At 37.6% G+C, this 27,893-nt stretch overlaps 1 protein-coding gene across 5 annotated transcripts in view; it reads right to left on the reverse strand.

The window, feature by feature from the left end:
* The window catches only part of LOC121360698 (aminopeptidase O (putative)), a 184,104-nt gene that overhangs the window by 26,029 nt on the left and 130,182 nt on the right, over nucleotides 1–27,893 (reverse strand). The window lies entirely within an intron of this gene.

Here is a 27,893-nt window from a genome sequence, read left to right on the forward strand (position 1 = left end):
AAAATATCTACATTAATGACTAATTTAGCAACATGCCATTTTCTTCCCTTTTAGACTAGAACCTAAATCAGAATAAAGAGGAAAGAGCATCTCTATCTATAATGTTTTGGTTTCTTTGCATTTAGACAACTACTAAAATGGCAGCTTAAATGCTTATTAGGGAGTCCAACAGCAGCTGCCAGGGGGTTGGTAAGACAAGTTAAAAAATAAAACAGGGAAAGCTTCTGGGAAGTGACTCTACTTGGAAACTGAATTAATTCTGAACACTAATAAAATACAAAATGTTGCAGAACACCACACAAAGAAAGGTAACTTCTGATCTAGACTGTTTTCACTGCTAACTGAAAGACAGAAGAACAATACTTAATTTGCAGAAGCTATAGAACAGTTGCTTGAATACGTAGGTACAGAACAGCTGAGTATTTTATAATATATCTGCAGTATAATTGCTACACAGATTCACCCACAGAAAGCTATTGTTTAAGGTAGCATCACAGAATCTCACTGAAGCCAACAAAAGAGCAACAGCAGAGCAGCAGCCATGCCCTTAATTTATGTCTGTCTAGTGCTGCATCATGGCTGAAGTTTTTTCAGAAGGTTAAACTCTGAGAGTCAGTAAAACAAACAAACAAAACCCCAATAAAACAAACAAATAAACAAAACCAAGCATTCGCTAAGTGTTTGGTCAATGCTGTCAGGCATATGGTGTGATTACTGAAGTGTCTTGTACAAGGCCAGGCATGGGACTCGATGATCCTTGTGAGCCCCTTCAAACCCAGCATCTTCTATGACTCTATGAATAAGACCATGGCTTCTGCTATTTTCCCACATTTCAGCTGCCCAAGGTGACACCTTACATACCAGTTTCTAGCTCGTGGATTAATTACAGACCAAGGCAGGGGCTAGTGAACACTGGCAGAGAGGGCGGGGCGCTGGCAGGGGAACGCTGGCTGGCAGACCTCTGCCCGCAGAGGCACTCGTGGGCACAGCTATTACAGTTTGTTCTCCAACTTGTTTCTAACACAAAAGGAGGAACATTCCCATCTACACTTTTACCCTTTCCTTTCAATAAAAGAGACTCTGCTTAAAAACCCTAACTTAGGCCAAGAGACAGAAAATTGCAACAAGACTTTCATGACACCAGCTGCTACAAAATTCATTTAGGGGTGCAGACATTTTCTTTTCCCCCCATACAACAAAACGAGTATCATTCTCACGAAAGCAGTCTTTTAATGGTAATAAATAAGCTTCAAAAATTGCACTTTAATTTTCTCTCAGAAACCCCACTCTCATTGATTTTTGTTTTCCCACCACCATTCTTATTTGTCCTGCCCACCTGTTACTTTCCATCTTTCATACCAGGAGAATTGTTTGGGGTGCATGTTGTTAATTTTCAATTTGTTTGCCTCATGCTTAATACACAGAGGCCCTTGCCTTAAGTGCTATGTAAACATAAATACTGTAGAGACCTAAATGCAAATTTCTTTTCAGTCACTGTATAACAACCACTTTCCTTTACAACAACTCACAGTCTGTGAATGCATATTGAATATCTAACACCCACAGAAAAGTACACAACACAGATACACCAAGTTACAGCAGGATAATCGTCACATTCTCATGCTGTCTTCAGGCAGAAAACATTCAGAAAACAACTATAACACCCTAAATGCAAAATTTCAGTGCTATCCATAAAATAAAATGAACTAAAATAAAATAAATAAAAAATAACCCCCTCATACTCAGAACTAGAATAGAGAATCTAAATGTTCAAATATATGCAATTATGAAAGCAGATTGCTTCAATCAGGAAATGTGGTGAGGATCAATAAATAGTTTTCATTACGTCAATAATTGCTGCAACAGCATCTATTTATACTGTAAAGTAGATAGTTCCTATCTCAAACTATGCCTGCTGTATGGAAATTATACTATTTTTCTCAGGGCTGGCCCTCCCCCAGCTGTGACTATGGACACTGCAAAGAAGATATAAATGAATATGTTGTGATCAAGCCCACTAGAGGTCTTCTGTCATGTCCCATGTAATTCAACACCATCCCCTCTATAAAGCTGTATCCCAGTTCTGTATATATTATCTTGCCCTTAAGACTGTAAGACCTCTCCTCCAACTCTTCAGCTTTCTGAAAGAGTTCACTGTCCTGCCACTAAACAACAATTTGTTCCCTGCTTCCCCTAAGTTACCTGACGTGGCGGCTTTAAAGTTTGAGTAAAGAGACTATTACCCTTAAAACAAACTGTAAATGATAGGGAATATCAAAACTGGCTCTGTGTTTGAAAAATGAAAGATGAATGAAATAAAGAAAACATAAACAAATTGAAAATATAACTGATATTCACTGTATACTAAATCTATTGGAAGTAAGAAAAGCATACTTTGTATTTTATTCATATTGGTACACAAAACACTTAAGCCATTATACTGTGTTACAAGAGTATCTTAATAATTTAGTAGGTTTTCTACAAATAATCTTTGAACAAAACTATGAATTTTCAAAGTACAGTCCCTAATGTGTAAAAAGCACAAAGAAAACAAATCTTTCCTCTTCAGAGATCTGGTATAGCAGCCATAGAGGTCATCAATCTCACATCCCAGAAGACCACCCACACGAAAGAGCGTATTTATCAATTCCTACATTAACAAATGCAATAAATGCCAGATTCGCCTTTACACTAGAAAAAAAATTGCCACTGAAACATTTGACTACTGACCTTTCAGCCATGAAATGTGACACAGATACATCTACTTGAGTTGATCCACAGCACCAGCACTTGCACTGCACCCCTCTGCCAGGACACAAATCACTGAAGTTGTACAGCTGGTATTTTGTATATCCCATTTGCTCCTGCCTGCACTTGAATGAAGTCATTGAAAGCCTCCTTGGAGGGGAAATCTGCCTCAGACTAATGCAGCAACCGATTGACAGTGGCGTGATTTCTATTATTACTCCATTATCACACTGGGATCTGTGCCTAAATGAGCATACTTCCTCCCTGATGCCATTTCCTTTTATCCTGGCTCTAGTCTAAAAGTGGATCAATGGGAGTAATATATATGATGTCACTTCAATTTACAGCTACTGCCTCCCTCTCTTGCATGCACAAATAGATCAATTCTTCCCAAAAATGGTTAAAAAATGCACAGGGAGAATCTTCTCTGAGAAAAGGGTTCTCTGCTATATTTGTCTGTGTAACCACAGCAAGGAACTGTTTACACTGAGCAAAAAACAGGGGGGAAAAGGAAAAAAAAAATCACTACTGTGCACTGGAAAATGCTGGCTGAAATACAAGAAAAACAAGGCCTTATAGAGAATTAAAGCAATTTGACCTTTGAAAATTACACAGAAATGTTTAAAGTTTTTAAGGCACAGTATATTTCTCCTGTACTTGGTGGACAATAATCTTGTGTCCTATCCCCAGAACCAGAAAATGTATTTTCATTTATATATTTACAAAGTTTTCCCAAGTCAAACCAAATTCCTTCCCACTCCCCTCTTAGGAAAGAAAGAGAAAACCCCCACTCCATAGTTCACTTGTGAATGGTTCCCTTCAGAAAAAAATTGATCTTAAGAGTCATTTAGGTTGGAAAAGACCTCTAATATCACTGAGTACAACCACTAACCCAGCAGTGCCACATTGACCATTAAACTATGTCTCTAAACACCAAGTCTACATGTTTTTTAAATACCTCCAGAGAGACTGACTCAACCTTGTGCAGCCTGTTCAATCTCCTCATAAACTGCAGTCAAGAAAGCAATGCTACTAGTCGAGGAGACAGGATTCATAGGTCCAGGCCATCTCTGCACTTTTACTTCACATGGTCAAAAAATCCCTGAATGAATTTCATTTTATAAACTCTCCCCCACTTCCTTGAATGTTTTTTTCTGCAGGCTGCAACTAAATAAAACCTTTTGTAGAACACATCCCCTTATTCCTCAAACTGTTAGGAAAACTGGTCGCTTGAAAATTCAAAAAAGCACTGTTTACTCAACCATGTTTTTAACCAGATATTGTCATTGTTTACTTCAATATTCTTCAGATGCTGATCAGCACAGTGACTTCTTTTAAATGAAAACAAGGCATGTTCCCCCCACCCCACTTCAAGGGCTAAAATGTATTCATATCAAGTAACATATGAATTCAATAAAAAATGTCCACACTTAAGAGTTGTTAACTAGGGTAGTGCAATATTCTAGTGAGAAAAGTTTAACTCTGAAAGAACTAGTCTCCTGTTTGATTAATATGCAGGGGGAAGAAGTATTCTGCAGCTGACATACGCTTTGAACCGGTTTGCAAAATAAACCCCATCTTTGCCACAGGCTGACAAAATTTCACAAGCAAGTAGTGAAAAAGACAGTTCTGCTCAACTTCATTTAGGCCAGTTTATTTGGCTTCTCTCTTGATGAAAAGTCAGCTCCTCTTTCAATGTTTATGAAAGATAACTAGTCCTCACTATATTTAAAAGCAAAATATCTCCGTCCGTAACACATTCTCGTCTACTTATGAACTGCACTTGTATGACATCTCTTCCCACTCTGTGTGGTTTTTCTGTATCTGTTCAGTTGGCTCTTTCTATGCTCAGCAATTCATTTTTGAACGCAACCATTTTAAAAACACAAACCAGGGATTGCACCTGGTAATTATAATGAAAAATATATTTCTGTGAACTCTGCTTCAAAAAGCAATAATTCCAACAAGTTCATCAGCATTTCACTTGAGCTATACTTCAAAATGCTTTTTCTGGGACATTTATATCTGGCATCACCTACTTCTTACTAGTAGAACATAAAAATGACACAGACCAATTTATTTAATAAACAATTGCACTGGCATTTTGTTCCCACTTACTTTCCTCCTTATAATATCAAAATTAAGGCTGTTCTTTGAAAGCAGATAAGCTCTGTCAGGAATAATTTTAAGGCTGTTACCTACTAAAACACAAAGGTTTGGTTTATTCTGGCCACAAATATGGAAACAGTGCTGAATGAAGGACACAGATTTCTGTTTTATGTTCTGTGTCTGATATTCTGGTTACACATTACCGGTAATATTTTTTAAAGGCCAGCCATTGCTACCAGTCCATAAACTGGAACTTTTTCTCAGGCTTTAATACGAAATATTTTCCCATAATTTACTTAATGGAGAGAAGATCCACTTACAAAGAAATTCAACATCTACAACCTAACATATATGCACTGAAATGTCAAAAATGATTAAACCTTTATGATCTAACATATTGCTGAGCCAGCAAAATGAAAAAGGGGTGGCTTCCAGTACAGGTTCAGTCATGTTATGCAGTGCTTTTCTCAACCTTAGCTTCCTCAAAGAAATATTTCACTGTAACTTTACCCTCAAGCATAATAATTCCCTTTCAAACATAATAGGCTACACATTCTCTATTCTATGCAGATTACTAGCTCTGCCAGTTACTATCATGCTTCCAGGATGTGCTGCTCCTTCTTTCAGATGAAATGGCCACACACCAAGAGAAAATGGACACAGAAAGCCAAATTCCACATCTCAAGACACACTTCACAGACAGCATTACTGTGACACAAACCAAAGCTGATGCTGGCAACAGCAAGATCTTCAGTCATCCCTTCACTCGATCTCAGGAGTCCCCAGCAGTGCAGATGAATTATCAGAATATCAGCCCTGTGATTAGTGCTCACCAGCTGTAAGCAGCTTTTCTCATCTAACAGCACACCCAGCAGAGGCACTTCAGTGAGCTATTCATCTAACTGCAAAGAAAAGAGCCAAGAAGACAATTTGTTTTATTTTTCAGATTCTCTATTACCTATTAGAGGATTCACAGAAAAGACCACCAAGTCTTAGCAATTGGTGGAAAGATTTCATACACACATTGTAGCAGATGCTGAAGTGCAAGTATGTGCCTCCTAATCTGTCCACCCAAAACAGTGTAGGTCTCAACTGCTCCAAATCACGTGCTTAAGCTGATCAGTGGCAGTATAAACCATCTCACCTTAAATTACCAACATCTAGATCCTCTGAAACCAGCCGGCTATCAATGGTCCCTGAGACATTAAAAGGAAGTGACAAACTACAGCAGACACTGAAAAATGAAGAGCTGAAGAAGCATAATGACGGAATATGAGCCACAACCATCAGTGAGAACACCCTCAGCACCCAAACAGATTTCCTTTACTCTTCCTTTACTTCTACTCTAGAAGAAAAAAGACCAAAACCTGAGAGCCTAAGAAAATTAACTAATTTTTCTAGCAAATTACTGGGCAAGTACCCTCACCACCCAGTACTGAAAATGAAAAATCCTATCTCTGGAAACTAACCCAGGAAGTTAAGATACCTCTTCAGTATGAAATATTTTTACAATAGAACTTAGCAAGGGAGAGCTTGAAGAAGTATAATCCTTTTCCTTGAAAGCTTGGTACACATTTGGCCACTCCTGGCACAGAAATTTGTTCTGCCTATACCTACCAAAGCAAGACTCAGTCAATGCCCAGAGTTCAGACAGGATTGTCATCTTCAAGGAATTCACTACAGGTTTTCCAACTCTCTTATCGTGTGGTCAGCTCTTGGGGAAATCTCAGCTTGTTCATCAAAACACATTCTTTTGTGGTAAATCAAGCACAAGCATCTATTACCTACTAGATGTCCCAAACAGCTGGAATTCAGAGAAAGAACCTAAAGAAGGAGAGAGAAAATAACTTTTCTTGGTCTTCAAAGCTTTCACTAGCATGGCTGTGCTGAAGGAAGTTTTATCAGTTCCACTCAGCTCATGCTGGAGCTGCAGGATACACTGCCACTTCAAGGAGGGCTGTCTGAGATTCATCATAAAGCACTAACAATGTCACAAGCCTTCCAGGACGAAAGCATTAAATCACAGATGGGAACCTGCACTTCCATCTCTTAACCCTTTACCACTGGAATCCACAAGAACTGATTTTCTTTTCTACTTTTTTTCATTTCAGAACAACAGGTAATGAGGGCTTTCATATTTAATGATGTCACGTGTCTCTTAACATTTGTAGATAAACTGCATTTTCAGAGCCATATTTTCTTCAGATCTGCAATCTGGCTCTGGTGGACTGTGTGTCCAACACAGCCTGTGCATACTCACAACATTTTTTCAATACACCACATCCATTTGATCCCTTTTTCTTTTAGAGTCATTTTGTTGTTTGCTGGTTGGTTGTTGTTTTGGGTGTTGGTCTTGGGGTTTTTTTCATTTGTTCAGAATACAATTGACCAGACTGAGCGAACTCCAGTTTCATAAACACACACATACCGCCAAGAAAGTCTTAATCACAGACAACCTTAAAACACATCTAGTTCTAACAGTCTAAACCTAAGAATAGGTGCTGCTGAAAACCTAGAAAAGCAGTATGTAGAATTTACAGTCATGAAACTGTCCCCATTGATCAAAGATGCAGAGATGCCAATCCACTGCCATCAGCTTCTAGAATTCTTCTTTTAACTAAGGTCTCACAATGGCCATGACTAAAACTATCCAGTTGTCTAAAGAACTCTTTCGCTGTGGTGGAAAGTCATCTAGTTCCACAGCTGCTGTCACTTCTCAGCCCAACTGCCTCATCATCCCAAAAGGAAGCCTTTGGCACTTTAGAAGAAAACTGGTACTGAACACTGCCCCATGACCAGCAACACAGGTTACCATATGGTTACCTGGTTTTCAAGGTTTTTGTTGTGTTTCCCACCACAATACCCATGAAATCAACCACTGCAGACTACACTGATGACTCTGAGGCAGCTGCTGCTGACTGCTGCCCACAGATCACAGGTGACAGCCAGGCAGTTCCTCTGCTGCACAATTCTTCACTCAAAGCACACCAGCTTCTTGAAAAGGCTTTCACTGAGGATCTTTTCATCGTCGCAAAACTTTCACCGTCACCTAAGACTGGTCACAAGTGTCACCACCTCTCACCCCAGATGTAGGCCAAGTTTTTCAGTTTTGCCTGCTCTACTACAAATACATAGCAAGGTGTACTTAAAAGGGAAAAAAAAAAATCCACCTCTTCTACCTCCCAAAAAAACCTTTTCTGAAAAAAAATGCTTCACTGCATACAGGTCTCTCCAGGAGCAGAGGATAAGACAATGAAATACATGACAAAAGTTCATTGCTTAATACTTTGGTGAAGGCTGCTCAAATCCGATTGTGATGGGTGTGACATGGAACAGAACAAGTGTATCCCACTAGTTTTTATTCCTGATTTTAGAAATATGGATAAGGTTTTAGTTTAAAGTGTTGCGAAAGACAGTTAACACTTGAAAAAACACCAAAATCAAGCCCTTAAAAGATCTGAGAACAAGTGTTGCACAACATTATTATTATGCCCAGTGCTATTTTAAAAGATACTATAGTTTCTAGCAAGGATGTCACTGCCAAATTTTCTCTTTCAAAATCTGTATTTCAAAATCTATATTTCTCCTATACAGAAGCATTAAAACTAAGTATAAAAATAATTCAAGCCCAAACTTGCTAGACATGAACTTCTCCAAACTGCAATTTGACTTATGGATTTTTTAGCTTGAAGGACTGCAAGAAATTTAGTGGCTCGAGGCAGCATTTGCATACCATTAGCACGTGCAGGAACATAACTTCTTAAAAAAAAAAACCAAGCTAACCAAACCCAAAAATTTAGCTGAAATACTAATGTTTTCAGAAGTAATTATCAGATAAAATGAGTTTAAAATGTGGTAAGTGCAACACTTTGCTCATATTTTTCAGATGAGACTTTCTGTAATGTCTAGAATGATAGGTGAATCATTAAAAGCAATCAGGAGTTTTTCATCTCATGTACTAACCAGTAGTTTCTCATATTGACACAACATTAATAATGACTTTTCGATCTTGACCATCGATTTTGTTTTTGATTCATAAATACAGCTTTGTGTGGGAACTCTATACAATTTAACAGAGTTGCATCAAAACACTAGCGTCCGAACAGCTCTCTTTTAAAAAAATCCCCAAAATTAGTATGTTTTGTGATTATAGAAATGTGTGTTGTTTTTGTGAAAACATGGCAGAACAGAAAAAATATTTTAGACATACTAAGTAACTACTAAGCTGATACAGGTGTAAGAATACAAATACGACATTTAAGGCATAAACCCCCTTATAAATTCAGTCTCATTGTGCTGATCAGCATCTGAAGGATACTGAAGTAAACAATGACAACATCTGGTTAAAAACATGGTTGAGTAAACAGTGCTTTTTTGAATTTTCAAGCTACCAATCAATCTTCTCTACCTCACAGAAGAGGTAAAACTAGAGGCTTTAAACATATTAATTTCATGCAACTTTTTATGCTCATTTGTAATACTGGTATTTGCATGTAAGTATATAAAGATACGCTCACGTAATAATTCAACAATTTTTTTTACCTGTCTCCAAACAGTGGTGGTGGTGTTTTAAGATTTTTTGTTTGTTCATTTGGTTGTTTGGCTGGTTTTTATGCATCTGCAAGGAAGATGGAGCGAAGTGCTTAAAATAACTTGATTTCACGCCATCCATCCATGAGGTTTATACGCCACATTACAGAGTACTAGGAATCATTTAACATAAAATAGAGGTACCTGAAACTTGATTTCCACAAGCAGGCACAAAGACAAGTTTTCATGTTGAAATCAAAGAGTGTCCTAGGTTCTGCATTTTCAAATAGAGATTTTCTACCATATTTTCCATCAATAATTTATTACAACCTTCATTTTTAAAGATACTTGAACATTTCCAATGCTTTACAAATGACCAAGAAAGCAATGGTAAAAGCAGCTGTTGCGGAAAAATTAAAATAAATCCTTAACCAAACCCCCCAGACTAAAGTTGTTAATTTTTATTCTATAAATGCACAGAGAAACCATTCCGTTTACTGCCATTCCTTTCAATATTACTTTTCCCCTTAGCAGAAGACCTAAAACGTGTTAAGCAGAGAGCACTCCATATCCTGCCCTATGCATTTTTGGGTTTCACTCCCATATGGATATTTTATGCCCTACTTAAGCCTTGTATATGGACCTGGAGAAACCAGCATGGGCTACAGCAGGACTTCCTGGTAAACAGGCAGATCCGAGACAATCACTGCTACTGACAGCGGGGCAGCCTATCCCCCACCAAACAGCATTCACTTACTTATTTCCAAGGCTGCATGCTATTTCACTTTTACCTCTTCTACCTCAGGAAATGAGGGGGAAGAAAGACTATTGACTGCCAAGAAGGATGCCTAGAAAATTTGCTGACGTGTGGGCTCATTACATACTTCTTATGGAAGGAGAGCTCCCATTAGCTTCCAAGGATTATTTTTTCTAGGAGGGATAATAAGACCAGCACTTCATCACTGAATTTACATAGAAATGTGAAAATAATCAAGCAGATAATGGCAGGGAGCAGTGGGCCGACTGTACGCAGCGGGTTATTATTTATAGTCCAAATGGCTGGATAACCACTAAGTGCAGTACTTCAACAGTAATTCATAATCTTATCTACAGTCGAATGAAAGTTAGCTTTAGCAAGAACCTGCAGTGCTACACACAATGACAGCACCAAGTTGTTCACGTAAAAGTTTTAAACAGTGCAATCCCACTACTAATTTAAGAAATGGCTGGATAACAATCATTTCAACGTAATTTAAGGCAAGTAATGAATGCTTTTGAATACTGAAAGGCAACCTATCCACTGTACAAGCAAAATGTCTGTTTAGTATGGGTCTTGTTCTTAAGAAGCAAAGGTAAGCGCCTACTCTATCAGCTTTTTTCTTCTAGCTAAGTCAGTCTCATTTTAGAAACATGTGTGCTGCTGCAGCAAAAATGGACCTTAAGTTTCCATTATAAATTGCAATTTTCAGGTGTTTACAACTTCACTATAAAAATTTCCCTCCAGCGAGAAACTTGACATTAAAGTTCTCAGTTTATAAAAGTTTGTAAAAATACTATTTTTATTATTATTTTTCCAGATAAAATTTCCAAGGTGTCTTACTGATTCAAGACAAACATCACTGAATTCCTATTTTTAACAAAGGTAAACTTGACAGTTGATTACTCTGCTTTGAGTCTGCAGGTCTTTGAAATCAGGAAAGGTATGGTATGGTATGGTAACATAGAGCAAACAGCTATGATTAAGGAATACTTTCCACTGGCAAAATTAACCCTTCATAGTTCTGTCTTAAAAAAACCCCAAACCAATAGCACTTTTCCATTTTCTTTCAAATTAGGCAGTAGAGATTTAGCTTGCTGTGTGGTTTTTTCCCTTATGCTTTAACATAATTCCCTGAATATGCCTCAAAATCCCAGCTACATCATCACCTACACGAACAACATCCCATGACAATCACAACTTATGTGCACAATGCTGCAAACACTCAGGTGTAATTAACTTGATGTGCATGAGTACCTCCACAGAAACAAGCAGCCTATTCTTTCTCACTAGTTTATGCATTTGGCCCTCTTAAATGTGCCTTTCACAATCACATTAGAGGGCTCAATAAATGAACTACAAAAAAACCTGTAGAATTTTGCAGTGATAGTACAGTTACTGCTTTTTCAAACTAGCTCAAAACATATTATACAGACTTCAGACAAATTTATGTTAAAAGCAGCTTATTCTCAGCAGAATCTAAAGAAGTCATTAATTTGTATAAAATTTTAGTCAGCCCAGCCTGAAAATACACTAAAATAAACAACTTATTATTGGAAATTTAATGCTTTTTGCTACCCTGGCATTTTCAAACACAGACATCTCAGCTCCAACAACATGCTGCAGTTTCTGTCCACCACTGACTCCAGCCTGGGAAGCTTTTTCAGCACCGACTTTCAGATGGATACATACCTGTAAGTCCCAGAAAGCTGGGAACCAGGCACACTCAGCACCTCTGCAAATTAAACACCTCCCAGCCAGAGTGCATACACTGTGGAGGCCTTGGCAAAGTAGGCACAGTACACCAAAATATGTTTCTCTTCATGGTTATTTCACCATTGATTGTTACAAGGGCAAACTGCTGCCCACAATCAGCTTAACTATGAATCACTGTATCTGTCTTTATTTTGTCAATTATCTCTGCATAAATTCCAGAAAGATGCATTTTAAAGAACAAAAAGCATGTTAAACTGTCACAGATTTCACCACTAAAACAAAATTTGCTTTGAAAAAAATCCAAACAGGCATAGCTGATTACATGAGTATTATAAATATTTTTCCCCCTGTAACCTTTTCCTAAAGAAGTCGCTATTTCATATACCCCTAAGGCACCGAACAGATACCAGCTGTGCTGTGAATGCTCAGTGTGGCACTGACAGGTAAAACACTCTTAGCTGAGTTTTAATACTGTGATTGAACTCTGCAACAAACAGTGACATTCTTTTATAAACACACCTGAAACAAGTCATTAATGATAAATCCAACTTCTTATCAACTTCTAACTACAAATGGACTATAGAGGCAAGAAGGCGACATGAAAGGAATTTTTCACTGATACTCAAAATGAGTGCTGTAACCCATAACAGCTGGGTTACTCCAAGAATTGGTAAAGCACGTGACTAAAGAAATGCACTGTTACTCTAAAAAGGCTAAAAGACGAGAGCATACTTACTGCAAATGCAATTTCTGTTCCACTCTTAGCAAGAGCACAAAGTCCTTTAATCTGATTACAGCTGTGCTGTGGTGCCTCTAATATTTGTCTTCTCCCAGACTAAATACACAAGCTCTTCTTCTTAATCTAAATCCAATCACAAACCAGTCTTGGATATGCTCCACCCTTGTAATTACGTCTTGCTGTGGGTGATCATATTCCACTTCTTTCATTCCCTATTCCCTTTGCATAGTGTAGCCGTTTTTATTCAATGCTCTTCTGGGAATATTATCTCTCATCTAATAATCACATTAACTAGAAATTTTAATTTTGGCACTACACAACACAAAACTAGTTTTGACAAATCTTACAGTTCCAGGGGCAATAACAATGTAAAAGTAAACCACTTTTTCATCTGCCTCCTAATATATCTACATTTTTAAAAGTCAAGACCAAAAGAAGAAACGTTACCCTCTTACTTTAACAAGATGAGTGTGTCCATTTGCAGAAGGACTCTTAATTTCGGGTGCTAGTGCACTGACTTCTAGAAAACATAGCCAATAAACACATCTTTTTACTTTAATAACTGAAAAACCAAGCACATCAAGGTTTGCCAAGGACAGCACATATTTCACAACCTTTTTTATTGTAAATAAAATTTTAATGCAAATAAAAGCAATGAAAGGAAATAGTTTATTGCAACTGTAGTTTCTGTTAATTATGACTATTATATAATTTGCATTCTTACAGTAAATGACAAGTGCTGGTCTCTGTGATATCATAACACCAAGCCCAGCTCATAGGCAGTCTGGCTGGAAGAAACAAATGCAGCAATGGTATTTTACCAGGTCTGTATCATTAATAAAGCCAGTATAAATAAGCAGCCTTTCCAATACATACTGCCTTTCTGTATTACCCTTTGTAGTCAAAAAATAGTTAGCCCCAATAGAAGCATAGTGTTTACAGTACTGATTAATTCTGAATGTATCTGCATGGAGCAAAATAGGGATCTGAACCTGTCTGAGATGTGTCTCAAGGGGAAGAACAGGAAGGTGACAACAAAGACATGTTGTGATATTAACAGAAAGCAATTTTTTTTTTCATAAAGCTGCCTAAGTTCCATACAGTGCTTAGGACTGTTTTTCTCTGGAAAACTTGTTTTCCCTTTTTCCAGTCCCCCTTGGGATCTTTGACCACGCAGTTTGAACTGACTTGAAAAGTAAAGCAGGGGCAGAGGAGGGAGGGGCAGGGAAGAGGGGTGGTGGTGCAGCAGGAGAAAGACAAAACCCAAACTGTAGTGACTGTCAGCATTTACATGGCTAAATTTGTATTGCTGAGCCAATTAGAGCTTATTGGCCTGAACACTGAAAATTACTGATTTATGCGTAGCAACCCTGCAAACAACAACCCTTGCTGCTCACAGTAAGGAAACCAATTTAAAGGCCTCTCAATGTATACAGTACTGCCATTTATATATTTATTTTTTAAAGCTCAGGTTTCCAGTTTCACCAGTAAGTGCTTGCTCTGTAGACTCATGATACTGTGGTGATACACACATGCACTGTATATCACAGCACAGCTCTAAACTGCAGCAGTAGACAGCAAGACTGATTACTTTAGTCTAGATTTTGGGCATGTAAAATTGCAAAGCTTAGAATGGAAGCTGATGAGTCAGACTGTTGAGACCTCAAAATCATGGGAAAAAATACTTTTAGGTGGCTTTTAGCCAGTTGTTTGTTGAATGCTTCTCCCCCTTTCCACTTATACCAACTACTGTTTAAATCAAATGTTGTCTGTCTTTTAAAGAATGCATTGTAGGTTATTCATAAGAGAAAAATGTGAGTTCCATTACACTAACATATTTTTCCTTTTAGTATTTTTTTTAAATATTCATTTATTATACAGACATTGGGTTGCTTGGTTGGGATGTTTTCCTTTGGCTTTGGTGATTGGCTTTTCCTCTGTTTTTGGAAAGTTTACTTAATGTTTGACATCTCACTGTTTCCTTCAGACAGTCAGCTTTTGCTTTGTTTTGTTTTTAAATGACTCACACAGCAATAGGGAAGAAAAAAAAAAAAAAAAAAAAAACCCCAAAGCAGTAATAATTTTTTTTTTAAAACCCTCTCCAGGAAACTGGGTTGTAAAACCACAAAATCTGGCAGGACATCAAAGCGGGAGTACCTTACACATTTTTATATAAAGCTGAGATTTTTTAAAAAAAGGAAAACAAACTTCGCTGAGTTGAAAACCAGGATTTGTAGAGGGAGTGGATAGGAACAAGGACTTGTGCTACAAAATTAAGAAAGAAATCTGCAGCTGTGGAGAGGCCGTGTGCGCGCACACAAAGCCGCCTCACCCAGCAGGAGCCACGCGTGCCAGCGGCACCTCACGTGCAGAAAATATTTCTACTTGGTTCTCAAAAGCCAGTTCTAAACTCCTTCTGTGCAACTCTCCTGAGGTCTGTCTAAAGGCTTTCGGGGGTGTTGTTTATTTATGAGAGACAGACCCCTGGAAACTGGGAATCAGTACAATTAAATTTTTGTTGTTTGTGGTTGAAACAATTGAATTCAGTTGTAATTCAAAGCTGTAATACAGAAAAATGCACAATTCAAGGCAGAACACGATGCCGCCTAACACCTACAGAATGATTTTGTCACACTATATTTGGCTGTTATTAATTTTCAACTATATTTTAATTTATAAACTTTTATAAGAAGAAAAAAAAGGTGTCTACAAAGAAAAGTAAAATTTTGGTAATTACTATGAAAGAATCCCATATTTCTATTTCTTAGACAAAAACATTCAGTAGTCCACAATTAGCTTACATTTGAACAATGCTCAAAGGTATGTTTACCATATTACAAAAGGCAGATAGAAGTACTCTTCACTGAAATGCATTTACTACCCAATAAAAAGTCAGAAGAAAACAATATTGGAAAGAAAGTAAAGCATGGAGACTACATGCTCAAATCAAATTCTGCATTTTTCCACATAAACTCTGATGCTAATTTTCCAGCTATATTAGCTTACCCCTACAATTTCATAATTAAATTATATAATGTGACCCTTCAAAAAACACATTAGGTAAACATCACAGACGCTTTAATTCAGTGTAAGAAAGCTTGGCCATGTATTTGAAATTAGTTGCTGTTCCTAATACACTGCTTCTCTGAAAAAAAAATGCTGCAGTGAATCTAACTATAAATCAAATTTCCCCAATTATACATATTTAACAAATACATAGAAAAACTCCTATGCAGCACATTTTTAAATACAGATTTTATTACTCCTTGAATGGAGTAACAAGAAATTACTGTTCAGATGTCTAAAAAGTACTTTTTTTTTGCACATTTGCAGCTTCATCGCGACTTGCAAACAAACTGTGTTTTGCAGAGCAAACTAGCAGGAACCAACGTAAAACACTAATATAATTTTGCGCTACTTTTCTGACAGGTGTGCATGCAATGCTATGCTGTTACTGGGAAAACTGTAAATCCATACAAACACTTTAAGAACAAGCAATACAGAATTTCAAACAAAATATATTGATCGGATACTTCCAACAGCTGATGAATTCTGACAGAACAGACTTGACTAAACTGACTTCAGGCTAAAACTTTGGAAGAGGACATCAGAGAGCCACCTTTTAACAACAAAGTTAAAGAAAAAGAAATACTAAAAAATAGGTGACAAGTTATTTCTCACAGTATTAACATCAAAAAAGTTTTTGTTGTGAACATTAACAGTGACTTTATTTTTTGTTGCACTGTGTGGACTATCTACACCAGACTTGTTCACAGTTTTTAGAAACTAGGGAATCTGAGCTGCAACTGCCTTGCTTTGCACTAGCTTTCTATGTTAAGCATTTCAAATGTAAAAAACTCGATTTTAGCGGCAGAACTTGTTGAGACAAAATTCCCACAGATTTCAGTGTAACTCATCTGCAAAGATTGCAGGGTGGAGCACACAACACCTTCTGAGTAATTATTTTAAAATACACACACTGAGATAATTTAAATTTATTTTGACATTTTATATTCTTTGGTTAACTTTAAACTTTCAGTGCAATGCTGAAACACAAATACATTAAAGAGCACAACAAAAAGCATAGTGCTGCAGGGAACAGACTTGCTCAAATCTGGCAGAGGTTGAAGTCAACACATTACACACTCCCAAACACCTTGTTCATAGATTTTATTATTGATGACATCTGCACACTGTGTCAATTCTTATTTGGCAATACCAAGTATACTGGTATGGGTCAAACTAATTTTATACATAGGAATAAAAAGGTTTCAAAACAATATATATGTGCAGAGCAGCAAAAAATTATGTAACCTACATGCAAATAAAGTGATGAAATTCAGTAGTTATATTTTCCAACTGCAACACGAAAAGGTTTTAGAAATCAGCAGGAAGCTGTTACGGAATCTAAACCAAGAAAGCATGTAACCAGTGCATAAGAAGCATGTATTATCGAAGCATTTTCTGACATATGTTTTGATCACTGGAGATCTGCCAAAAAACCTGTTCTAGTAAATTGACTTTAGATGTCTCTAAATGCTTTAGAGAAGTTATTTGTGGCCATGAAGGTAAATAGACAAATGCTAAGCCTTGACTTCAGCAACTGGAAACAGCAAGATTTGCATAAGGAAACTGTGAAAATAGGAACTTTGAAAGGCTTAAAAATTACACCTCAGCTCTACCCAAAATGTAATGTACTGTTACAACAAGCTGTTGCATGAACAAAATTAGAGGTTTTTATTTATACACACACTTTGTGGCCAGTCCTGACACCTTTACATAGCTGTATCTCCAATATTTTTACTTGTACAGCAGTGGCAAAATGGCATCTTCTCCACTTCTTGTAGTATTCATGAGTGGAATTAGGAGCAAATGCAGACAGAGAGAGAAGCCCCCTGTAAGCTGTGTCAATCTTGGCTTCTGAGTTGAAGGAAATATGTTCACAGTGTCTATTCTATGTACTTCCAGGTTTGTAAAAGGATAAATGTACTTCTGGCATATGATCTTGTATGCCAAAAAAGATTTATCAAATGGGAGAGAGAGGCTTAACTATTTGTAGCTTCTTTCTGAAGCAGGGCAACACCAAAACAAAAGCAACCAACAAAACGATAGCTAGATGAAATTAGCTTATTTGCCTTACTTGCCCCTCATGGAAAAGCCATCCATAAGGCAAAAGCTGCCCTCACAGCTATCAAAACTGAAAGACATGGGATTGAATGAGTGTGGAAATTGAATTACACCCTCCCTCCCTGTAGGTGGTCCTTATGGATGAGTGTACCAGATAGCAGTCGGCACCACTCCTGTCCATGATGCATCTGCTCCCTGGACAGAATCCTTCAGACTGCATCTTTCTCAGTATGATGCTATTCAAGGAGACAAAAACCATTTTTTAAAAAATCTCTCTTTGAAGCAGCAATTTAAGATAAACATCTATTTGCAACAGACATTTGCAATAGGAACTCTCATTGCAGGCTCCTACTAATCAGATTTGTGCATGATTTTGTTTCCACTCAGGAAGCTTAAATTAATTTAGCTGTTCCTGAACAGTGTTCCTACAGAAACATAAAGTATCCAGTAGCTCACAACTACAATTCCTAGCTCTACAGCCACATTTGCTACACAGTTAGGGTATGCTGAAAATTCGTTTGCCTTAGCTTAGGAATTACACAAGGAATTTCTACTATTACATTGTTATCCAATTACATTCAGTTTTTAGACTTGTGTAGATTGCCCAGAAACTGAAAACTGGAAGAATTCAGATCCTCATGTGTGCCAAATTACCATTTGTGAGAAAATATCTGGTGTATTCCCCACATCGATGAGACTCTGCCATTAATACACCCCAACACTGAGAAGTCTGATGTGTTTTCCCACTATTGTCTGCTTTCAAGTTCTACATTTAATAGCAGTGACAATAAATACACTAATAATTAATACATGATTATTGCTATTATGATTCTATGAAGTTGCAATCCAGGACTACTTTTAATTTTAAAAGTAGTAGTTGGTAATTCCTCTTGTGCATAGACTTTATTTTGTGAGTAACAACAGACAGAACAGAAACTATGACCAAAAATGTCGAAACAGATAATCTATGAGGCACAAACTGAAGTCCCACAATGTTTTTCAGAGACTTTCAAAACAGTTATTTAATAAAGGCCCTTCTTCCCTTCCATAATTACATGGAGGATTCCTTCAAGACAACTAGAAAATCAAGACACATGACTCTGTTAAATTTCCTAGTTCTAGGACTTTCACTATTCCTTTCAAAATGGAAGGTAAATACTGACATCCAAATTTAAACAATTAATTAAGATAGTCAAAATCACTGATCGAGGGATGTCTAAATAGATTAATAACTCAGTTCAGAGGGTCACATCTCTTCCTTTTTGCTTGCCACTTTGCTATACACTTGAGGGCAGGTATCCCGAGATAACCCACAAACGAACAGTCTACTAGCAGGATACAAAGAGATGCTTTGTTCTTATACAAAAATTCATGGTGTGGCTAGTGCATTGTTAGCACTCTTTTTTCAAGAAAAAAGAACTAGATGTTTCCATCACTTTGAGAAAAACAGCCATGAGGAATGCCCAAGTACCCTTACCATAATTGCCATCCTGAGTGGAATTGCTCGCTGTTTCTAGACACCAAAGTTCTCCTGATTGGTGTTTCATTTAAACTCGAAAACTGCTATCTGTGGATGCAAAGCAATACAATCACACACACATACACACTCCTGACCCCCACTCCCTGCTCTCATGTTCTTCACAGCTTTCTCTTTAAAACAAAAATTTAACACACAGCTCAGGAAGTACTGTAAGATGAAACTAGCTGCACTCCTAGAAATAAAAAAATAAAGTTTGAGTAGAAACTGGCATCTCCCTGTAAATTACAGTTTAACCCCCCCAAAACAAACAGGAAAAGATACTATTACCTAATGTCTGAAAATTCAGAGAATATATTCATTATTAAAAAATACTTCTTGGAAGTGGCAAGAACTAAAATGACTTCCTCTGCTTATTACCCAGTAATCAAGATATCCAGGTATCTTTTTAACCTATGCCTTCCTGGAAGTTTTCCTTTTATCAAGGAAAGAGAACATTGACTTGGTGTAGGTAATATTACTAACACAAAAACATGTTCAACAAGACAGGACTGGACACTGTTTTCACAGAGGCATGCTATAGCAGTTTCCAGTGTGATCCCTAAGAGTTCCTGATTTCCAATTAACACAGCTAAGTAAATTTGTGCAATTAGGTAAAATGTCATATCCTGTATGCTTTTAACTTGTATTTTCAGAGAAATAACTTTATTTGCAAGCACGAGATCCAGGATTTAGTAACTGCAAATCTCAGTGAGTCATTTAATCCCATGACAATCACATCATCTTTCAGATCATTCATGTGGCCATGACTGTAAATGCAGTGTTTGTGGCCAGACCAAAACACAGACATGATTAAAGGAACTATGTAAGAATGGCCCCACCAGGACAACTTTACATGCTGTGCCTACAAAGATAGACTACTGCTTCCATGGCTATGGATTTCTCTTCCATGTCAAGTTGTATCAGCCTTCATAACACCTGAAGGTAACAAAAGCTTCCTTCTCAGAAAAATAAACCACAATAATCCCAACATCTGCTCAAAAGAAATTATAGTGTTGCTTTATGTCACAGTAAAACTATTTTATTTCTAAGACAACAAGGAGCCACAGAAACCTTCTGTGCAATGGAAACATACAGTCAGATCCTTTTTTTGCACTGCATTACTATGATGAAGTGAAGGAAGGGTTTCTGCTCTCGGGAGCCTGTTTACAGGAGAGCTGCCACAGCCGTGCACAACCTGCCCCCAGGGGATCTTCCTTCCACAAGCATAATCTGGTGCACAGTATTGACAGTTTGGGCAAAGCCTCAGCCCTAATTTAAAGTTTAAAACTAAATCTGGACCCTAGTGGAAATTAAAACCTCTCTGCTCTGGCTTGGCTTGATCTGACATTTTTGTGGCTTAACAAATCAGTAATGTAAATTCATTAAGCCCATTAAGACACAAGTTTGCAGCAAATAGATAAATGCAAGTGTAGGAAGCACAGACACTCTTTATCTAGTTGAAGATGTCCCTTCCATGGCAGAAGGGTGTACTAGATGACATTTAATTGTCTCCTCCAACCCAAACCATTTGGTGTTTCCATGATTTTTTAAAGTATCATGAATCTTACTTAGCACGGTGTTTTAACTCCAACTTTGGTACTCTGGCTCACTGAGTACCACATTTTAGCTCCCTTTTGTTGCAGCAGCATGTTCCGCAGAAATAAAAAGCACAATTACAGTTAGGCCACATTAACTTGCTGAAATTAGGCTCAAAAGCATCTCTTTTTGGATGACTTCTCGTATGAGTCAGCAGCCAGATAAGTAGGTATTAATTTAGCAACCAAATCACTCCAGAAGATGTGAAACAAAGTCCCTGTTTTCTGTTAGTTCAGGCTCAACTGCCCATCCTGTTACTTCTGAGCTGTATATGTGAGCTATGATTGCACAGATCACAAATTCAGAGCAGGTTCTTTAGACGTGGCCATTCCTCTCTATAGTCCTTTCAAGCCACCACTGAATATGAATATGTTGAGCATGGATATGTTCTACTGAACATGAATATAACTCTGTATTATTTCTGTGTAAAGATAACCAAACAAAAGCTACATTTATAAGTTCATTCAAATAATAGATTCATATAATGGAGCTTAAAGAACATCTAGTCCTCCACACCTTGTGTGATGGGCAGAGACACCTCTCACTAGACTAGGGTTGCTCAGAGCTCCATCCAGCCTGGTCTTAAACACATCCTTCCTGGGCAACCTGCTCCAGTATCTCATCACCCTCACAGCAAAGAATTTCTTCCTACTATCTAACCTGATTTTCCCCTCTTTCAATTTGTATTCATTACTCCTTGTAATAATTTGTAATCTTATAATTTTACATCTCTCAAACACAAATCATTCATGCTACATTACACAACTATGCCCTCAGAACACCCCACATTTAGCAAACAGGATTATTTAAGGGATTGTAGATTCAGAAATGCATTGATACATCCAAATATGATCAACAGTAGTCAAAAGCACAGAAACATTACTTTCTACATGGGTGTTAGGCTGAGGGAAAAACCTGAAACACCTAACAATTTTAACCTGGAATCTGAAAAGTATAACCATAGTGTTCTCTTATTTTGCAACACAATGAGACTACACTGTGTGGTATTACTTACTTCTAATGAAATACATATGGTATTGAAACCAGTAATACTTATTTCTGTCTCTGAAATAGAAGTCTGCTCCTCAGCTCAACAGTCTCATAATGATTGAGAAAAACTCTTTCAGGTATGTCCACACCTCAGAGTCTGAAGAGGCAGCAGCCTTTATATTTTATGTGATGATAACACTGCAAGACTTTAAAAAAAGAGTTTAAAAATACAAGCAAATCAGGAGCTAAAGCAGATATTTTTAAATATTCAGTAATGTTCTTCCATGACTTGATATATTCCAGGTTGACTTCTGACCTTGTCATGGTGCTCAAAGACTTAGGGAGAAGCTTGACAGAAAAGACAGAAACAAAGAGATTTCATGCAAGTCCTCTGAGGCAAATTTGCCTCTCCTTTTCCTTAAATAAACCCTGGCTGCAAACTAGAATACCTCTTGAAAGTAGCCAGAAATAAATTTAGCTTCATGTTTATGTGGTGGGAAGAGAGGAAAAGAAATACCGTGAGCTACTAAGACTGCCAATAAAACTTTGAAGCTATGGAAACTTTATAATTCTGACTAAATCTAGTTTGGCCATTCAGTAGCTAATAGCAACTACTATTTGTTTGAATCAGCTGTAAAAAAGCAGTGGTCTGGCCCATTGCAACTGTCACTTTCACGAAAAATAATGAAGAAGTTACTTATATTTCCATACTGACCAGTCTAAAAGAACAATAACATTCACTTGATGCTGCAGATGGGGCATCTCATGATGGGGCAACATGAGGCCAACACAAATGCAGTTGCACCTCTCAGTTATGTTGCCATATCTCAGTGACAACCACACAACCAGTGTGGATCATCAAGCTCTTGAAGTTCTGGGTGGGCACAAGGACCAACTCCACTACAGCATCTGCTATAAACGCTGTCTCCTTGCCTTCCTGAAACAGCCATAGGACATGGTGGAGCTTGTGTCCCTGTAACAGTTGGGTCCATGTGAAAATGAGATTCTTCTAATGAGAGTGAAATGCAGCAGCATTTTTGGTTTGATTTGTATGTAAAGGATTAAGAGTTTAGGGAATATACAAGTGAATTTGGAATTATTTAAAAGCATTCACATCTTCTCAAAGTAGTAAAGTAGTATTTTGAAAGTTGATAAACACAGTCCTCTCCTTTTCATTTCTAGAATAAAATGACTGTATCTAAAGTTATCATACCCAACTATCTAGGAAAGTGGAAGGCCTCTCCTGACAACTTTACAGCAAATGACTGCTTCGACAGGATGACTTAAATAAGACAGCACCAAAATCAGGAAGTTCTAAGTTTATACTAATTTCAGATTTTGAAAATAGAAAAAGATTCACGCATAAAGCAAACCATAATCTGCTCTCCTCCCACTCTAAAGGGAGACAGCAACAAAACCAACAGGAAACAAGTTTGTTTTCGTCAACTATGGTGCATAATCCAAGCACTATATTTCATTTAAAAAACAGCAAGTTTTGATACATAATGCAGTCAAGTGTCCATAAAACTCATACAACAAAGCACATTTAAGAACACAAGGAGATGGTAATTTCTAGTGTCGACCTGGAATCTACTAACTACTGCAGATGCAAAAGGCTCTACTGTCAACTCTCTTGGGCCACCAGTCTTTTCATGGGGTAATATTTCAGGTGCAACATCGCGCACATCATCAAAATCAAACCCCTTTTGTCAAGCAGAAAATAACTTCACAGAAGTTCTATTTACCTGCCACTACCTTACCACTGGGATAGTCACAGTTAAATATTTCACAGTGTCAACTGAAGACAGCAGAGAACAAGTTAGGCTTCTGTCCTCAGGTTCTAGCATGACCATATTCAGAAGAAAAAAAAAAATAATCCCTCCATTATAAAGAAAGAGTTCAAGAGATTGGGAAAACCCTGGGGTGTTCTGTAAGCCCAAGAAACACTGAAATAAAAACCAACCCACCTTTCTTTTTTTTGTGTTGTTGTTGTTGGTTGAGGGTTTTTGGTTTTTGACAGAGCACAAGAAGACCAAAACCAAACTGAGGGGAGTCCTACATTTGTAGCAGGAAGAGCTCTAAAGTATGGAATAAAATGGAAGTTATTTCTCAAAGTCATTGCTGATACTAGCGTCATGGGAATAAAATTGCATTTTGTGTCAGTAACACAGAAGGGAACAAAGAATTCAGTAATGGATCTTCATGCTTTGACATCAAAACAGAGCTGGAACTATGAAACACTGCTTAACAGTTAAGCTCTGGACAGGACTGTTTTCCAGGGCTTAAACTCAAAAGATTCATATTCAAAGGACATTTTTCACACTCTCTTACAGACATTCTCTATGCAAAAAGAGGTTTGAAATAATACACTGAAACCATAACAGTTACACAAGGGGAAACAAAAAGCCATAGAATAAGGCGGGTAATATTGTGCTGTTCAGCCTGTGGGGCAAAGAGACAAGCCATTAAAACACAGTGGCTATCTAACATGAACAACTAAACCATAAAAACCTTAGGCATTTTAAAAAATTCTAGGACCACACTTGTGAAGTGATCAGTAACAAAACTACAATTTTTTTTTTCCTTTTACCTTCACAGAACACTATCACATGAATAAAGGTCATGGATCATTCATCCACAACAAAGCTGCATTTCCAGATGGCATCACTACTCACTGACTCCCTGTGTCACAGAGGATCTGTTATGTTTTGTCATGGCAGAAGGTATACACCTAAAAAGAGTAAATTAAAATACCCAGTTGAACATCCTTTGATCAGACTGAACTCACTGCTTCATCACAGATCCTGTCACCAAAGTGCTCTGACACTAATGCAAAAAGCATTACAGCTAGTTAAACAGTTGCGTGGTTTGCAAGAAAGAAAAAACAAAAAAGATCTCAAAGCAAGAAAATATGCTCTCTTGGTACGTTTTCTGTTATGAGGACAAAGCCCTTCTCCCAGAATTTAACTTAGATGTAGTGTTTCCTTCTGGTTTCGCCTTAAAGAAACCAGCTAAGAATGCAAATAGGGACAGTGGTGATGTATACAATGCTGCTGCCATTAACCCTCACCCAAGTACAGAGGAAACTGAGTCTACCAAACATTCTGCCTGGGAGATGCTGAGGTTGCATTGTACACCTCTCAGGAGAACACACCCCAACGGTGCAGGAAGGTGCAGACCCCTGGACACCACTCCTGCGAACACCACTGCTTCACTTCAGTCCAGGCATTCACTGAGGCCACAGGAAAGCAGTCACCTCATCCACCAGAGCTGAAGTATAATTTTTTTCTAAGTTTTTCCACTCATTCTAATTTCCCTACCCACCCACCTCAGTAAGCTCTGTCTAAAATCAAAGTCCCAAACCAAAGTATTCAGCAGAAGTTTTGACATTTCCCCCAGAGCTTTCTGCTCTGAGCCTTACTACTCAAAAGATATGCTAACTATTCTTGAGCAGAGTAGCACCATACTTTGAGGGGTAATCTAAATCCCTCCCACAGTACAAATTACATACAGTTTTATTTATGTTCCAACTTGGAACATAAATGGGATGGACATGAGCTGACACAGATTTCACATGTGCCACAGCAATGCCATTTTGCTAGGCACCAGCCAAATTTTACCACAGAGATCACTGGCTGTTGATTGCAGTTGAAGAGATTCTGAAGTTTTTTCTGCTGAGCATCAAAGCCTCTAACATCTTGCAACTAGATGATGAAGTTTTAGTAAACAACTGAAACACTGCTTTAGGGTGAAACAAAGAGTTGTGTTTGTCTAAATGCATCAGTTAATGTCCAGACCACAGCACAAACAGACTTTTTAGGCATACTCTGGATATTTATACAAAACCAATAAAGGGTTAGCTTAGATGCCAAAAAAGCTGCCAGGAAAGCCAAAGACTGGTGAAAGGAACTACAATTAACAATGACTGTTCTTTGCAGGAGGTATAAAGGGATAATGACAAGGCCATGCAACTTCTAAGCAACACACTTTATTTCAAGAAAGTACATGCCTGAGCTTAAGAGATGATGTGAACATTGAGTATATTTAAATACCTACTTGTCTTATTGGAAGTACTCATGTATTAAAATGCTCAGGACTGTACTTTATTTCTACCTAACCCCCAAATCCTTTCCAGGGCTAAAATCAATGTTACATGGAAAATGAATACAGCAGATACTTTTTAAAACAAGGTCTATAAACAAATCAATGGATATCTGCATTTTCTGCCTTTTTTTTTTTCTTCTTAAGAAATCACTGTTTCACAAGGAAACATTTTATGATGAGTACAGAGTATTGCTCTACTCTATAGGCTCAGCTGGACATTGCCTTCACCTCCCACCAGATGAAGATTTAAGACCAGATTCTCAGTACGTGAAAAACTTTGGATTGCTTGATCACAAAAGGAAACACTGACACCACTGCCACTGCTGTCAGGCTAAGCAATGTTTCCCAATGTACACTTGCAATATTGGCTATAAATTTGGCATCAATCCAAAACCAACATGCTTAGGATGTAGTGAAATAGGTGCACTGCAGAGGGGTATGTTGTGAAATGTCTTAATGGGGACTGTAAAATTTCTTTCTTTCCTGCTGAAATTTTCAGAAATTAAGAAAGGACTATATTAACATCTGCTATCTTAAAGCTTATATTTTTAAATAATTTGTGATATTCAAAAGCAGCTCACATGAGAGTCTTTCATATTAGACGTGTAACTTTGAAGAAAAAATTTCTTCACATCTGATCAGTATAAATTCTAAGATGTGCACTGCAAAGCAGAGTGAGGAAAGGCATATGCATCCCAGTAGAAAATACATTGGCACAGTCTCACTTCTAAAATCACAAATAGCACATCACAGTATTTTACAACATCAAATAAAAGTTACTTGTTACTTTACCTAATGGCTCTCTCCACTAGATAGTTCAGGCTTCTCTCACAACTCCCACTAGAGATCCAACTAATCTTCAGGCAATCACTTCAACACATTCATCAGGAATTGAGTAAATATTTTAGAAAGTTTTTAAAGATTTATTTTCTTCTATGTATTTTACTTTTAGAGGCTATTACAGATCACTTCTTGTGATATGGAAAATACTGCCAAACTAACTGGTCAAAGCTCAGAATCTTCCAGTGCAGCCACCACATACAATAGCTCTTAAAACAGATGCAGCTACTCCATAAAACAGTACCAGGCATTACCAAGATTCTTCCTGCACTCCTGCAGAAGCACTGTCTCCCCTCATTTGCAAGAAGGGGAATCATCTATGGCCTCTTTTTCCCCTACTGACTTTAGAAATCAGAGCCTGGTCTTTGAAGGACACACCTTCATCAGCTAATGTTGTTCACAGGGTGTAAAATAAAACAAAGACCACCGTGACTGCACAATTTCTTGGCCTGCAAAGCAATAAAGCATTCTGCACTCACAATCTACCAGCTGACATCACTACAGGGTGCTTCTGTGATGAATGCAAGATTGATTTAAAGTACCCATTCTTCACATCCTATGAGCATATTACAAGGGAGAAAAATATGAGGACAGAGAGGCAAAGAGACAAAAAAAGTAAGAAAGAGAACAAAAGAAAAGGGCCAGCAGAAACAAATAGAGGGACGGATCATGACTGCAAACCCCAAATCTTTGTTATGTTTCCTGTGCCAATCAGATCCCCAGCGAATGAAAGGACTGGAGAAGAGATATAACACCTCCTTTCTGATGCTCCTTTTTCCCAATAAAGATTTTATTGGTTCATATCATGGAAGACCATTAGCTGGGGGAGCTAATGAAATAACTTATTTCTCCAAATTCTGTAAGGAAACTTGGAAGAACAACTCATATTCATGAAAGAAGGGCCTGTAAGCTCTGAAAATTCTGTAAGTTTGCTAAGATGGAAAATACCACAAAAAAATTACCCACAGGGCAGGTAAGAGAATGAGTTCAGCTTACTTAAATGGCCACTGATCTACTTTTGCTGACAGCTGCTGCATCCATGATAGCCAGAGACAGGCCTCTTGAAGGTGAAAACTTTCAAAGTTATGATGCATGTAGACACATAGCACCCATATGCA

Source organism: Pyrgilauda ruficollis, unplaced genomic scaffold (genome assembly GCF_017590135.1).
Source record: "Pyrgilauda ruficollis isolate IOZ18807 unplaced genomic scaffold, ASM1759013v1 scaffold53, whole genome shotgun sequence".
NCBI lineage: Eukaryota > Metazoa > Chordata > Aves > Passeriformes > Passeridae > Pyrgilauda > Pyrgilauda ruficollis.